The following is a 16,218-nucleotide window of genomic DNA, read 5'->3' on the forward strand; positions in this document are numbered from 1 at the left end:
TTTGGCATCATAGGCAATTCCATTTCTCTCTCAGGGCCCCCATTTCCTCACCTGTAAAATGGGTGGTTAGTGGTTTTTAAGGTGTATGTGAGTGATTGTTATACCGTAGACTTCTTTCTTCAAAGGAAATCTTTATGTCCATGCCCCATATATAAAATGCATCCAAGTCAAGCAGTCCTGATTGAAGAGTGTGGACGAAGAGGGTGTGGGGCGGGGAAGAAGGTATGCAGAGCCCCTCCCAGTCTTTCCCCATGCCCTACCAAGAAGCTCCTGATATAGCTACTAGGGAGTTTAAAATGTCTTTGCACTCTTTGCATCCTGTACTGGGTTTGTTTTGTTTTGTTTTGCAGGGGGTGAGCCACAAGGCTTGCGGGATCCTAGTTCCCCGACCAGGGATTGAACCTGGCCAGGCAGTGAAAGCTCCCCAAGTCCCAACCACTGGACTGCCAGGAAGTTCCCTGGGTGTTCTTTAAGAGCCTCACTCTGAGATTCTGGGATCCTGTGGAAGGCCAGTCCAGCTTGGGTGCAGGGAATTGACCTACATCTTATCTTGTTTGTGCCATGGACCCTTTTGCAGAATTGTGTGTGGGTGTGTGTGTTTTAACAAGTTCATCATTTAATAAGTCTGAATTCATTTTCACCACATGGTATTGTAAAGGGTCATCTGTTGAAACATTGTAACAGATGATAGTTTTAAAAAGTCACAGATATCCTGAGTTCTGTATAAACTAGTGGTAGTAAGTTAGTTCCTTTGTTTTGACTTATAAGCCTCAATTTCACTGTAGAATAAAGAATGTAGACCAAAGAAAGCATAATTGGTCACTCATAAAGAACAGTATTGTTTCTATAATTTAAAGCTTTCTGAATGAGCGGGTTCAGGCCTGATGTAACGGTACAAAGATTATTTAATGAATAGGCTATATGGAAATTGTACAAAATGTTATTAACTTTAATCATTAATAGCTTAAGCAGTACTATGTTACTAATCGCTATTCAAACTCAAAAACCTGTTTTTGAATCCCCAGGAAGGCAACATGTGTACACAACCAAGCCACCTTATACTTAGAGGAGTGTCAATACGTATTTCAACAGAAACTTTGGCTTTAGGAAAGAGTTAACAAACATTTAAAATAATGGCTCTGGGGCTTCCCTGGTGGCGCAGTGGTTAAGAATCCGCCTGCCAATGCAGGGGACATGGGTTCAAGCCCTGGTCCGGGAAGATCCCACATGCCACAGAGCAACTAAACCTGTGCACCACAACTACTGAGCCTGCGCTCTAGAGCCCGCGAGCCACAACTACTGAGCTCGTGTGCCACAACTCCTGGAGCCCATGAACTGCAACGAAGATTAGCCCCTGCTCCCGCAACTAGAGAAAGCCAGTGTGAAGCCAGGAGGACACAACGCAGCCAAAAAAAATAAAATAAAATAAATAAATTTATTTAAAAAAATAAAGTAAAATAAAATAATGGCTTTAATCATCATTTTAAGTATATAGTAGGGGAAAGTGTGCTTTAATTAAATATACATCATACCAGTGATGCTGGCAAGGTTGAAAGTTACTAGTTTGTACATGACAAGACAGTAAGAGAAAAAAGCAATCCTTTGAAACAAAGTTTTAAAAATATATGTTCACAGTGGTTTGTATCAACAGTACGCATTTTATGACAATAACTTGTACAGATTGAGCACCCTAGGGCTCTCTTTATATCCTAAAGAAAACAAGCATTTGCATTATTCTTGGGTTGTACTGAATTTAAAATAAATCAGTTGCACACTTACCCCCTAGACAGGATAAACTGTCCTGGGGTGTACAGCTTTAATACCATCATTAAAATTGTTTGCAAAAAAATCCAGAGAATTAAAAAACAAAACAAAACATTTTTTTCTTGGGAGTGGAGAGTCTTTTATTTGCTGTTATAATTAGTACATATCATTCATTAAGTCAAAAATGGAAGGAGCAAGCCCACAAACACTATTTGAGCAAGCTGACCAATATACATTACGATTTAAAAAATGAAGATCATATACTATATGTTACAAGTCCCAAATAAGCAGTGTCAAAATGACACCTATTTCTTTGCTTGCTTTGTGATCATACCCCTTGGAGGTGTTAAAGGGGCTCCTGGCATTCCACTTCTTTTTCTCTGCAGGCTTTAAAATCTGAAAAGAACAAATTAGTGCTTTGTCCACACTCAACATGGCACCTCCATTGTCAAACTCTCCACAATAATCAGTTGCAGAAGACAGAGTGACCAACTGCCTCTTTGCAAAAAATTCATACCATTTTCAACCACCTGATGGGCTCTACATATAAGGTCCAAATTATGCTGATGGAGAAATTTGGCAACCACTTCAGCACCAAATGTGAAGGACAACTCCTCTGTCATTTTCACCCCAGCCTAAGACATCTTTACCTGGGTCAGACCACAAAAGATCACAAAGAAGACCTTGATCTGGTATATTAGTTGGCCGCACAGTTCTCGGAATCTGCTCCATAGATTGAAGATCTGGTGACAAACCTCCATGACAGCAGAATGTTTTCTCATCCACAGTGGCTGCTATCAGTAAACAGTTTAAAGCAGTCTATGAAAGTTTTCCATAGTGTAATGTTGTATCTTCTTTTACATTCATCAAAAAATTCCATACATGCTATTGATACTGACACACTCGTGGTTTCCTCTGAGAAGAAAAAAATTCTCGGGATATTTGATTTTCTTTAGCCAATAAGAGGCAGATATTCTCCAAGGACTTTTTCTCCCTGTCCCCAAGAAATAGATAATTGCTTTCTGGTGGGAAACCACCATACTCCAAAAGTCAAAGCAAATCATAGTATTACCTGTGGGTATCACCACTATTTTTAGCGGTGCTTCAAGTTCTCGTAGGATGGGCTGACTGAGAAAGATCTCTTGGGACTTTAAGCACAGTTCTCTGATGTCATTCTCTTGTAGCTGGACATGCTTGCCTGGCTTGGACCCTCTAACCTCCAACAGCCACTGGATGAGGCTGTTGAAGTTGAGTTTATTCGTATCTGCCATCGCCGTCCCGCTGCCCGCCCTCCCGCAGGTGCGGCCCCGCGCCCGGGATTCACAGCTCCTTTCCCCCGGCCAAGAGCACAGAGGCGGCCCCGGCGGTGGTAGCAGAAACTGTTGGTGGGTCCCCCCTAACGGCCCGCTCCCCTGCTTCCTCTTTCTCTCCCCACTGGAACCATGAGGCAGAATTGTGTTTTTAAACCATAAAATAATATGCACCGTATGACAAAAGAAATTATAGTGGAAATATTGAAATACAGTTATCAAAATATTTTAAAATTGTATGATTCAATAATCTATATACTTTTTAAATTAACACATCAAATAACAGTGTGTAAATTGAAACCCGGGGGATTTCCCTGGAGGTCCACTGGTTAAGACTCTGCACTTCCAATATATGGGGCACGGTTCCATCCCTGGTAAGGGAACTAAGATCTCACGTGCTGCCAGGCAGGACCAAAAAAAAAAAAATTAAAATTAAAATGAAACCCGGCCTCCCTACTGTGGCCCACAGGGCCCTGCAGGATCTGGCTCAGGCTGTCCTCGCCAGCTCCATCTGGAACAGCTGTCCCTCAGACTCACAGCGTCCAGTCATCCCACCCTCAAGAACATTGGCCTTGATGTTCCCACTGTCTTGGAAATTGCCCCTCCACACATTCCCCACCCCATCATCACCCACAATTCCCAATTCACACGGCCAGTCCCTTCCCATCATTCAGGTCTTGGTATAAAATTCTCCCCCTCTGGGGCTTCCCTGGTGGTGCAGTGGTTGAGAGTCCACCTGCCAATGCGGGGGACACGGGTTCGAGCCCTGGTCTGGGAAGATCCCACATGCCGCGGAGCAGCTGGGCCCGTGAGCCACAACTGCTGAGCCTGCGCGTCTGGAGCTTGTGCTCCGCAACAAAAGAGGCCGCGATGGTGAGAGGCCCGCGCACCGCGATGAAGAGTGGCCCCCGCTTGCCGCAACTGGAGAAAGCCCTCGCGCAGGAATGGGGACCCAACACAGCCAAAAATAAATAAATAAATGAATAAATTAAAAAAAAAAAAAAAAATTCTCCCCCTCTGGAGGTTTCCCTGGCCACCCTGAGTCAACTAGGTCCTGTCCTGCTCCACACGATACCTCATTCTTTTCCCTTATAATATTTATAATTATACAATTTTATTTTGTATAATTATAATTTGTGCAATTATAATTATGCAAATTTATAATAATCTGTATAATGTAGTTTTATTTGTTTATTTACTTAGTGTGCATCTCCCCTCCATGAAGGCATAGACCACATCTGTCTTTCTCTTGTGTACCTAGCACCTAGGACAGGGCTTACTACTTGGTAGGTGCATACATATTTTGTTAGATGAATGAATGCAGTGGTCCCACCCTGTGGATTAGAGGAGCTGGTTCCACGAGATAGGTAGGCACCTCAGAAAGAATCTATTGCATATGTAGGCATCCAGCACAATACCTGGCACACAACAGGTGCATAATAAATGGTAGGTATGATTTTTATGTCTCTCTGAGTTTCCCCCTGCCTGACCTTCTGCTTCTTCTTCTCCATCCATAATCCACATCCAAAGTCCTTGTTCCACCCAAAATGAAGGCATGGGTCTTGCCATGGACCTCCTGCACCCCTCCCATCCAGCCTGCCTAACCCACAAGGCCAATCTATCTCTTTCCTCCCAAAACTCATCTCAAGTAGTTCCCCTACTTGGTTTTCAAGGACCCCAGAAATATGGGGGTGGAACATTCTACTGAAATGCTGGAGGCATTCCAGCAAGCAAGCATAAAAAAGCCTGGTGGAGTTCCTCAGGCCTGAGAGGAGGGGTCTTCATCACCCCTCACGGGAGACATCATCTTTGCAATCAGGTGTGACTTTGGTGGCGTGGCCAAGGGGCAGGGCCAACCCAGCCCCCTTTCCTCAGGAGGCCGAGAAGGAGGTGAGAGTCTCAGGAAGGAGGGATAGTGGTGGGGATCCCCGGTCACGGAGGGCAGAAGGAGGAGAGAAGTGTGCCTGAGTCTAGTGACGGGGCCCAGGAAGGGGCACTCCTGGGTCATTGACATCAGTCCCGCGTAAACTGACTGTTAATCATGATTAGGGGATCCGTCATCTGAATGCAGGTGGGGTAGCTGTGTGAAGCCACATAGGAGGCAGCCAAACAAATGTGTGCTTGTTTCAACTCATGTCCCTCCCGACTGGTCTGTTCTCCCCTAATTAGGGAACTGTGGCAGCCTAGCAGGGACTTGGTGCCCAGCGTCACCCAACCAATGTTATTCCCCCAACAGGTACCCTCTGCTCCATCCAGACAGGTGCCTCCCCATTCTGAAGACAAGCCTCGTGAATTCCCCAGCTGCTGGCCTTCTTTCACTCTGGCCCTTGTTTTCCATTCACCCACTCTTTCCATTTTGTTGAGTTGTCTAGTCTGTGCCAGGCACAGCTAGGCGTTAAGGAGACAGATAGAACGTCTGCTCTCAAAGAGCTCAAAGTCTGTGTGGATGGATAAGAAAACTGACAATTACAAACAAGGTAGTAAGTCCTGCAAGGGAGGCCGGAGGAATGAATGAATTAGTGAATTAGTGAGTAAGTCTGGGTGTGTGAACATACCTCAATCTACTCAATCCTGTAGCTCACGCGCATGGTGTGACCAGTCTTATGTCCACCTTGTCAGTGGGTAGGAGCAGACAGGTCTAGGACTGAATTCACAAGACCATGCCACTCTCTTAAAAGGATACATGTGAGATTTCTAAGGCAGAGACTTGGGGAAAGTGGGATCCTTAAAAGGTTTCTCCTTTCTATGAACAATAAGGAATTTTTCTCTTGATCAGTACAAACCCTTTTTCTTTCTTTAAACTATCTTTTGGAAAATTCATTCATTGATTGATTCAACAAATATTTATTAAGCATTTACTATGCGCTAAGTACAAATCCAGGTGCTGGGGATAGAAACAAAAGGGACCAAAACAAAGATCCCTGTTCCTGTGGAGCTTATATTCTAATGAGAGGAGACATAAAATAAGTCAAATTCTGGCATCTGAGATGGTGGTAAGTGCTATGAGAGAATACAAAGCAGGGAAGGAGGGGGCAGTGTTCCAGGTGGAAACTGCAATTTTCAGTAGGATGGTCAGGAAGGCTGAATGAAAAGCTGACGCCTCTGTAAAGACTTGAAGGAGGTAAAGGAGTGAGCGCAGAGGACATGGGGCAAGGGAGAGGAAGAGTGCTCCAGCCAGAGGGGAGTGTGAGTGTCGGGATCTGGAAATCAGGGGCAAAGGGGGCCAGGACTGTAAGAGCAGAAGGGGCAGAGTGGCTGGAGGTGAGGGTGGAAAAGCAGGCCGGAGTCAGATAATACGGGTCCTTCTAGGCCATGTGGAGGATTCTGCATTTTATGCTAGAAGTGTTAGCAAGCCATTAGAAGGTTTCCAGCAGAGAATTGCTTTAACTCACGTTTAGCCACGTGATATACATTTTATGTGTTCACGTGACTGGGTCTGGGCATGCCCAGATATCTGGCTCAACATTATTTTGAAGTGTGTCTGGGAGGATGTTTCCGGATGAGATTACCATTTGTATCAGTAGACTGAGGATAGCAGATTGCCCTCCCCAATGTGAATGGGTATGAACCAATCCACTGAGGGCCTGAATAGAGCAAAAAGACAGAGGAAGGGAGAATTCGCTTTCTGCATGACTGTCTAGGCTGGGACGTTGGTCTTCTGCTCTCAGGCTGGGACTTACACCATTGGCTCTACTAGTTCTCAGACCTTCAGACTGCAACCACACCATTGGCTTTCCTGGGTCTCAGCTTGCGGATAGCCAATCACGGGACTTCAGAGCCTTCATAACTGCATGAGCCAATAGCCAATTCCATATCCTTATCATACATACATACTGTTTCTCTAGAGAACACTGACTAATACATCCCTCTGGATGATGTGTTGAGAATGGATTGAAGGGGTCCAAGGACAGGAGTAGGACAACAGTTATCGGGTGATTGCAATAACCCTGGTGAAAAAGGAGAGCACCTGCCCCAGAATGATAGCTGTGGAGGTGATGGAAGTGGTCAGATTCTGGATCTGTTCTGAAGAGAACCCATAGGATTTTGCTGACAGGTCAAATGTAGGATATGAAAGAAAGAGCAGTGTCAAGGATGAAAACTTCAAGGTTTTCTGCTGGAGGACCCGGAAGGAGGACTTGACATGAACCAGGAAGAGCAGGCTTGGTGGGGAAGGTCAGGAGCTCAGACTTGATTAGGACAAGTATGACATGCCGAGTGGAGATGTCAGGTAGGCAATGGGATGTGTGAGTCTGGAGTTCTGGGGAGAGTCCTGGCTGGAGAGAAAAGCTTGGGGCCATCAGCACATGGATGCAACTTAAAACCATGTGACTGGGTGAGTCAGCCAGGGAGCGAGTGGGGACAGAGAGAAGGAGAGGTACAGGACTAAGCCCTGGACCCACCAATGTTCAGAGATCAGGTTAAGGGAAACCAGGAAGTGTGGGGATCTTGGAAGCCTCGTGAAGAAAATGTTGAAAGGAAGAGGAAGTGATCGACTGCTTCAAATTGTGGGAGAGGGCATGATTGCATATATACAAAATATCTGGAGTAGGTAAATCGATAAAGACAAAGAGGAGATTTGGTGGCTGCCAGGGGTTAGGGGAGTGGGGAGTGACTGTTGATTGGGTATAAGGTTTTCTTTTGGGGTGATGATAATGTCTTGAAACTCGACAGAGATGGTGGTTGCACAACATTGTGAATGTATTAAATGCCACTGAATTTTACTTTAAAATGATTAATTTTATGTTATGTGAATTTCACATCAATAAAAAAAGTTCTGTGAGAGATCAAGCGTGCTCAGATTGGGAAACGACTGGTGGATTTAGAAGTGTGGAGGTCTTTGGTGGTCTAGACAGGAGTTGTTTTGGGGCTGTAGAGCAAAAACCTAAGGAGAGTAAATTAAAGGGAGAATGGACACGTGAGGGCTGCCAGAAGGCCACAGTACTCCCAGGAGATTTTTACCTCTCCACCCAGAGCCAAAGCAAGGATCGCATGTTTTCCTTCTGTCATTTTATTCATTAACCTCAAGGCTCACTCACCTCTGGAATCTGATTTTGACCTTGGCATCAGCAGATTTCTTATACTTTTTCTTTCTTGCTAAATCCTTCGTGCATTTAAAATGATGGTTTTTTCCAGCTTCACAAATTTTGCCAATTTGGTGGGTGTCCAGTGGTGTCTCATTGTGGTTTTTCATATGTAAACATTTATTGTATGTGTACACCTTGATATTGTCAATACAAATTGGCACTTGACATTGGCACTTGCCATCTAGCTCTACAAGGATTAAATCATGAGCTACTGCAGCTGCTGACTTTCAACACCCCCTGAAAGGAGTTCAGGGTGGAGGGCAGAGATGAGGCCCTCTGTGCTCTGGGAAAAACTAGCAGAACAGGTCTTCAGATAGTTAAATATTTTCAGGAGATGATTTTATGAGCCCAATTCTTGTATCTCCTCATATCTAGAAAAGCACTAAAATCCTTCATGGTAACATCTGCTTCTTGTGACTAGCAGAAACCTTCCGCAAAAAGTATGTGCTTGATCGCATGCACTTCCCCTTCACCAAAATCATATATATACTGACCTTCCCCTCTACCTCTTTGGAACAGTTTCTCAGAGCTATCTGAAATGCTGTCTCCCGGGCTGTCGTCCTCATTTTGCCCCAAATAAAGCTTAACTCACAACTCTCACATTGTGCATTTTTTTAAGTTGGCAATATACATGTATATAAATATGTATTTTATAAGTATATAATGTGTATATATAAAATATATTTTAAAAAATATTTTTATCTAGTGTTTTTTAGGTATTTTAATGTAGGAAGAGTTCAGGATATTTTATACACAACTTGCTTGGACACAAAGTTCCCCTGCATTTTTTTAACCTATTTTTACAGTGAAACATAACACACGTAGAGGAGTGTACAAATACATATCACATACATGTACAAATATGACCTTGCCAGTGCATCAGAGGCCCCTGAGTGTTCTTTCCTACCATAACCCTCTTCTCTCCTGAAGGTAGCAACAATCCTGATTTTTATGGAGATCAGTTCCTTATTTTTAAAGAGATCTGAGATATTGTGATTTATAGGAAATATATATCTGGTCATTCAGATGACCGACATATATTTCTCCATATATAATTTTGTCTTTGTCCACAGTTCCTGGCTCTAAGCTCCCCAAACGCTTGGAATTTCCTAAGTGTTGAGAGTGATGAAAAGTGTCTTGTTGTGTTAGTGAGGTGATGGAAGCACTAAGGGTAGAGGCTGTTTACCAGGAGAACCAACCAACTTTCAGTCCCACCCTGTGGGGAGGGGAGAGGGGCTGGAGGTAGAATAAATGGAATACATCACCAATTATCAATGATTTAATCAGTCATGCCTCTGTAATAGAGCCACCGTAGAAACCCAAAAGGACAGAGTTTGGAGAGCTTCCTGGTTGGTGAATATGAGTGGATGGGAGGCAAAGTGGCCAACAGAGGGCATGGAATCTCTGTGCCCCTTCCCACTTACCCTGCGCTTGAAACCAAGTCCCCTAAAACAGAGTTCCCCTGCTGAGTTCAGGATTAACCTCTCTATCCAAAACTTTATTCCCTTTCTCGTCCAACCCCTATTCCCCTCAGGATTGAGAAATATCAAAGAAAAGGGGGATTGCAATTGAGCAGGGCCCTGTGGGGCCTTCCTGGTTATAAAAGCCCTTCTGTGTCTCCTGTTTCTTGTTTGTGGGAAAAGGCTTTGGTCTCCTAGGCCTTCCTTGAGTTCCAAAGAGCAGACTTAAGCAGTTACTAATTAGGGAAGTGAGGGAATGCAGAAACAAAGGGAAAGCAGTCAAGAAACAATAGTTCAGCAACAAAACAGAGTCTTAGTTCCTCCTCAAGGGATATATATATATAACAATCTGATGCCTATCTTTGAGTTGTTCTGCAAAAATGAAGATCCCACCCTGCCCCCTCTTCCCCTGTTCATCATAGTGATGAAGACTATCTGCAGACCACAAGCATGTGGACCCCAGACTGGTTGGAATCAGGAGGTGGATGATTAAGATTCCTGAAACACCACCCTGTTACCTCACCACCCACCCATCAGAAAAAGGTTATGCACGTTGCAGCCCTCACCCCAAATGTTGCCTTTAAAAACCTTTCCCTGAAAGCCATCAGGAGTTTGGGTCTTTTGAGCATGAGCTGTCTGCTCTCCTTGCTTTGCCCTGCAATAAACACTGTACTTTCCTTCGTCACAATCTGGTGTCAGTAGATTGGCTTTGCTGTGTGGTGGGCGAGCAGACCCAAGTTCAGTTTGGTAATACCCTACGCAGTTCTCAATCTGGCTTTTCCAGAGTTCTATCCTTTCACAATAAACCAGTGATCTAGTAAGTAACATGTCTCTCTGTGGGCCATTCTAGCAAATTAATCAAACCTGAGGAGGGCGTTTTGGAAACCTCTGATTTACAGTCAGTTTGTTAGAAGTACAGGTAACAACCTGGACTTGCAACTGGCATCTGAAGTTCAAGGAGGGGTGTTGGAAGCTCCAATCTTTAGCTGGTTGGTCAGAAGCAGCTAACACAGATAACAACCTGGTCTTGTGACTGGCATCTGAAGTGAGGGGTGGGGGGGTGAGGGGCAGTCTTGTAGGACCGAAGCCTTAACCTGTAGAGTCTGTTGCTAACTCCAGGTAGATAGCGTCAGAATTGAGTTGAACTCTAGGACACCCAGTTGGTGTCTGAGAATCGTTTGTTAGTGTGGGGAACACCCCTCACCCCCGCCATGTTGGTATAAAAAAAGGAACAAAGAATGTCACTCATCCTCCAGTTATACAAAGGGTTAAATCACAACCTAGGGCAGTTGCCCCGTGACTGTGCACCCTGAGGAGAACTCAGAATGGAAAAAACAGGTGAGGCATCCTGTGCTTTGGATAAACAGGATGAGGATCCAGATAGTTAAGAACAGACTCCTAGATAGCTAAGATGCATATCTCAGGAAGAATCTCAATGAGCCCAGATTCTTGCATCTTCCCATACACAGAAAAGCACTAAACTCATCAACCTGAGATACTGTTTGTGATTAGCAAGCACTAAACTCATCAACCTGAGATACTGTTTGTGATTAGCAGTAACCTTTCACCAAGATGTATGCTTCACTACATGTTTTCCTAGACGAAAAAATTCATGTGTATACTGGTTTCTCCCCTACCTCTTCAGAGCAGTTCCTCAGAGTTACTGAGAGGCTGTTTCTCAGGCTATCATCCTCAGTAAGATCCTGAGCAAAACGCAACTCACAGCTCTTAGGTTGCGTGGCTTTCTTTTTTCAGTAGGCACTGGAAATTGGTCTCAGAACACCAAAAAAAGGTCTATCCCCTGTCACTTACAAATTGGCACTTGCCATTGAGCTCTACAAGGATTAAATCATGAGCTGCTGCAGCTGCTGACTTTCAACACCCCCTGAAAGGAGTTCAGGGTGGAGAGCAGAGATGAGGCCCTCTGTGCTCTGGGAAAAACTAGCAGAACAGGTCTTCAGATAGTTCGATATTTTCAGGAGACGATTCTATGAGCCCAATTCTTGTATCTCCTCATGTCTAGAAAAACACTAAAATCCTTCATGGTGACGTCTGCGCCTCGTGACTAGCAGAAACCTTCTGCAAAAAATATGTGCTTGATTGCATGCACTCCCCCTTCACCAAAATCACATGTATACTGACCTTCCCCTCTACCTCTTTGGAGCAGTTTCTCAGTGCTATCTGAAATGCTGTCTCCTGGGGTTCATTAAAATTCTTCCCGAAATGCATCAAACTACCTAAGCACCTGTTTGTCCAAAGCACAGAGCATCCTGTTGCCATCTTTAATTTCCTCTGTCTGAAGCACAGAGCGCTTCATCCTGTTATTGCCATAATCTCTTTGTCTGAAGTACCTAGTGCACTGTCAGTCAGCGGCTGCAGCGGGTTAATCTTTGTAAACTTGGATGGAGAGTGAGATGCTCTTTGCTCTTCTTTCGACAGTCATAGATGCAGGTAGAGGGGTGGATGTTCTGGGGGTGCTTGTAGAGGTTCTCTTCTGATTGATTGACTTTTCTCAGAAAAACAAGAAATGAGGTCACCAGCTGAAGATGAGGATTGGGGAGGAGGTCATGGGGTTTTAGGAGTGAGAAAATGTGAAAGTGCCAATTAGCAGACTGGGAACCGAAATTATAGGGAGAATATGGGTGATTTCTGGATAGCATCCAGGGCCCACTTCAAGCTGGGCCCTGAACTTACAGTGAGATGTATCAGGCTGGTTGCGTGATCCCCTGCAGTGGCATTCTGCCTCATAAGCCCTGGGCCAAGCAGGAGGAGCAATGGATTAGCCAGGTTCAGCTAAGCAAGTTTGAGGAAATGAGAGAGCCCATGAAAGTGGCCATGGAATTTAAAGTGGGTTAAAGGGTGTGAGAGCATGAGGTAAGTGGCAGACAGCAAAGCACATTGGGTGAAATGGATGGTAGAGTCTGGAGGGTTACAAGGACTGTTAGGGCCGAGGTCCTGGAGAGAATGAAGTGGAAGGTAGGAAGAAGTGGTGGAGAATGGGATGCTTGAAATTATGGAGGATTGGGGTTTCCTGGTTGCTGTGGACTGAATTGTATCCCCGCTAACTCATGTATTGAAGCCCTTATCCCCAGTGTGATTGTATTTGGAGATAGGGCCTATAAGGAGGTAATTCAGGTTAAATGAGGTCATAAGGGTGGGGCCCTGATGAGATAGGATTAGTGTTCTTAAAAGAAAAGAAACCAGAGAGTGCTCTTTCTTCGTCCCCATCCTCTCCTCCCCACCAAGTGATGACACAGTGAGAAGGCCAAAAGCCAGAAAGAAAGCTTTCACTAGAAACCAAATCTTGATCTTGAACTTCTAGCCTCCAGAACTATGAAAAAATAAATTTCTATTGCTTAAACTACTCACTGTATGGTATTCTGCTATAGCAGCCTGAGCAGACTAATACACTGATAATGACATGGTCTGCTCTAGGATATGACATGGGATTTGAGGGCTCAGGGTGTTGGAAGGAATAGCTGTGGCTATATTGGAATCACTGAGAATAGTGACAGGCATTGTGCAGGAGAGAATGACAATGACCCAGGAACAAGAAGCTTGTTCTTCAAGGAACAAGGATCTTGGTTCTGGTGTCAGTAATGACTGTAATGGGGAGAGGTGGTGGTTGGTAAGGTCTGAGGCTCAAAGATGGATATTGTTAGGGAGGACACAAGGCAGAAAACGGAGGCTCTGAAGCCAAGTGGTAGAGTAGAAATCCCACCCAAAGCCTGGCCGAAATCCCAGTGCAGACCCAGCCCTGTCTCTCACTCCCTGGGCCCCCTGCCCTCCCAGGCTTATTGGAGGGGTGAGTGAGTCAGTGCTGGGAGAAAATTCTGAACATGCTGGAGGGATCATAATCTTCGCTGAGGAGCCACTGAAGAGGCATTGAGCAAACAAGCAGCATTCTGTTCACCTTGAAAGGATCCAGTTTCACCCCGGAATGTGATGACAGTGGATGCTTTGTAAAATTACATGAAAATGCCCTTGGTGAAGGGAGCTCTCCAGGGGAAAGTGTACTAGAGCCACAGGCTACAAGCCGCCTCCATCGACAGCAGTGCCTGAGCTAATTTCATTGCCTCTTCCAAAGAGCGGGAGTGAGGTACAGCTTTCACTCCCACCTCAGGGCCTTTGCAGTTGTTCCCTCTGCCTGAAGATATTCACAGAACTTGTTGCATTAATTCAGGCTCCCTATCCTAACGGCCCAATAATAGAGCCTACCCTATCATTCACTATTCCCTTATTCTGTTGTCTTTTCCTTCATAGCATTTATCATCATTTGATGCTACTTTATTTGTTTATTTCTGTGTCGACACTAAAAGGCAGGCCCCATGGAGGCAGGAAGTTTGCTTTCTTGTTCATTTCCAAATTCAAAAGCGCCTGGAGCAGTGCTCTGTAAATTTTTTTTTTTAATGTGAATGAATAATCTTAATCTTGAGGAAAGTTATCTGGGTGGGGTCCTGAAGTCAAATTATTTTACAAAAATAATGCCCAGATACAAATACAAAAGGAGACATGCACAAGACTATTCACTGTAAACTATTTATGATAAGAAAAGACTGTAAACCACCCGAAGGACCATCAATAGGGATAGTTGAGTAAGTTGTGCTCCGTCCTCAAAGTGGAAGACAATGTACTCTGCCAACATTCTCCATCATGAAGTTACTTGTTTTTCCTTCTGAGTTAATAAATACTTTGTGGGGAGACATTTCAAGACTATGTAAATATCCTGTTTCTCATCCAACATTCATCTGCTGGACTTAACATCCGTTGATGTTGCTTGCCTGAATTCATTATTGCTATGACGATTGCCAAATGATGATTTTCTGATTCCATCATTCCTTCTACATTTATTAGTTAGCATTCTACTGCAAGTAAGTAAGTGCTTTCTTTTCTCCTCATTCATTTATTGATATCAATGTAGACTCATAGATTCCTGTTTGACTCAATGGAATATAATCTGTTACTCTTTTTTAAAAAAAAGATTTATTTATTATTTATTTATTTTATTTATTTTTGGCTGCGTCACGTCTTAGTTGAGGCATGTGGGATCTTTCATTGCGGTGCGCGGGCTCGTCATTGTGGCGCACGGGCTTCTCTCTAGTTGTGGCGTGCAGGTCTTCTCTCTTTAGTTGTGGCGCGCAGGCTCCAGGGCGCGTGGACTCTGTAGTTTTGTGGCACACAAACTCTCTAGCTGAGACGCGCGAACTCAGTAGTTGTGGTGCACGGGCTTAGTTGCCCCGCTGCATGTGGGATCTTAGTTCCCTGACCAGGGATCGAACCCGCGTCCCCTGCATTGTAAGGTGGATTCTTTACCACTGGACCACCAGGGAAGTCCCTATAATCTGTAACGCTTATTAACTGTTTTGATTTTCAAATTCTCCTAGAATCTGTCTTTGTTCTTCTGACATGTCACTATCATTTTTAGAGCACTTCCTTACTTTCTGGGACCCCACAAGAGGTTTTGGGCTCATCTTATACTTTCTGTGCCCTCCTAGAATCAGTAATTTCCCCAAGGATCCCTGGTTCGTTTTGCTAGAAAAAAGTGGTATTTAGAAACCAAGATTTGGGGGCTAAGTGTGTTCATTGTTACTTGCTGTTTACTTGTGCATCTTTATATTTTGAGAACCATGAGTTTACACCAATACTTCCAATCCCAATCCAACACCACAAGGTTCATTCCAGACTTGCCATTTTCATATTTGTAACTCTCCTCTCTGACAGTGAGAAACCTGCTCTCTATTATCCATTATCCTCAATATATTTATGTATTTGCTCAATCCCACTTTATGTAACTAATCTCCCAACCCTGCTTTGTCGCTGCCCAACTTGGCCACCTTCTTTGCTGAGGACCCCACTGCCAGGGCACTGACCTGCTGGGCCAATAATCTTATATGAGCCCTGATTGCTATTGGGGTACCTCCAAACTTGGCAACTTTCCTCACTTGTACCTGTTCAATCACTTCTCAACTGGGTTATTAAGTAAGGAAGCAAAAAAGGAAGGCAGGAAGCCCATATGAATATTTCACATAAATATAAAACAAAATTAAGTTTAAAAATAAATCCCCCATATCAAAAGAAAAGAATGAAATACATCTGTACTTTGAGTTGTGGCGTAACCACACAAACGGAAACTATTTCAATTCACTTTAACACAAAGTAATTTGACTGCACATTCCCACAGACATATATACTAAGAACAAAAAGAGCTACAAGAGGGAATTCCCTGGTGGTCCAGTGGTTAGGACTCTGCGCTCTCACTGCCGAGGGCCTGGGTTCAATCCCTGGTCGGGGAACTAAGATCCCACAAGCCACGTGGCCAAAGGAGAACAAAAAGCTACAAGAAAACTTAAATGGGTTTCAACAATAACCCAGAAATTCCACTCCTTAGTATATATATGAGTAATAAAAACAGATGTCTACACAAAAACTTGTACATGAATATTCATAGCAGCATTACACATAACGACACAAGTGGAAACAACCAAAATGTCCATCAACTGTTGAATGGATTTTAAAATGTGGCGTATCCATACAACTGAATATTATTCAGCCATAATAATGAATGCAGTGCTAATATATGCTACGGTGGATGAACCTTGA

The 16,218-nt window shown here is 44.0% G+C and overlaps 1 pseudogene across 1 annotated transcript; it reads right to left on the reverse strand.

Annotated features, from left to right (window-relative positions):
• Positions 1-963: 963 nt before the first annotated feature.
• LOC309625272 (serine/threonine-protein phosphatase PP1-gamma catalytic subunit A pseudogene) lies at positions 964-4,073 on the reverse strand (annotated as a pseudogene). Its single transcript has one exon. The product of its transcript is annotated as a serine/threonine-protein phosphatase PP1-gamma catalytic subunit A pseudogene (transcript).
• Positions 4,074-16,218: the final 12,145 nt, after the last annotated feature.

This window comes from Balaenoptera borealis, assembly GCF_965194805.1.
Source record: "Balaenoptera borealis genome assembly, chromosome: 3".
Taxonomy (NCBI): domain Eukaryota; kingdom Metazoa; phylum Chordata; class Mammalia; order Artiodactyla; family Balaenopteridae; genus Balaenoptera; species Balaenoptera borealis.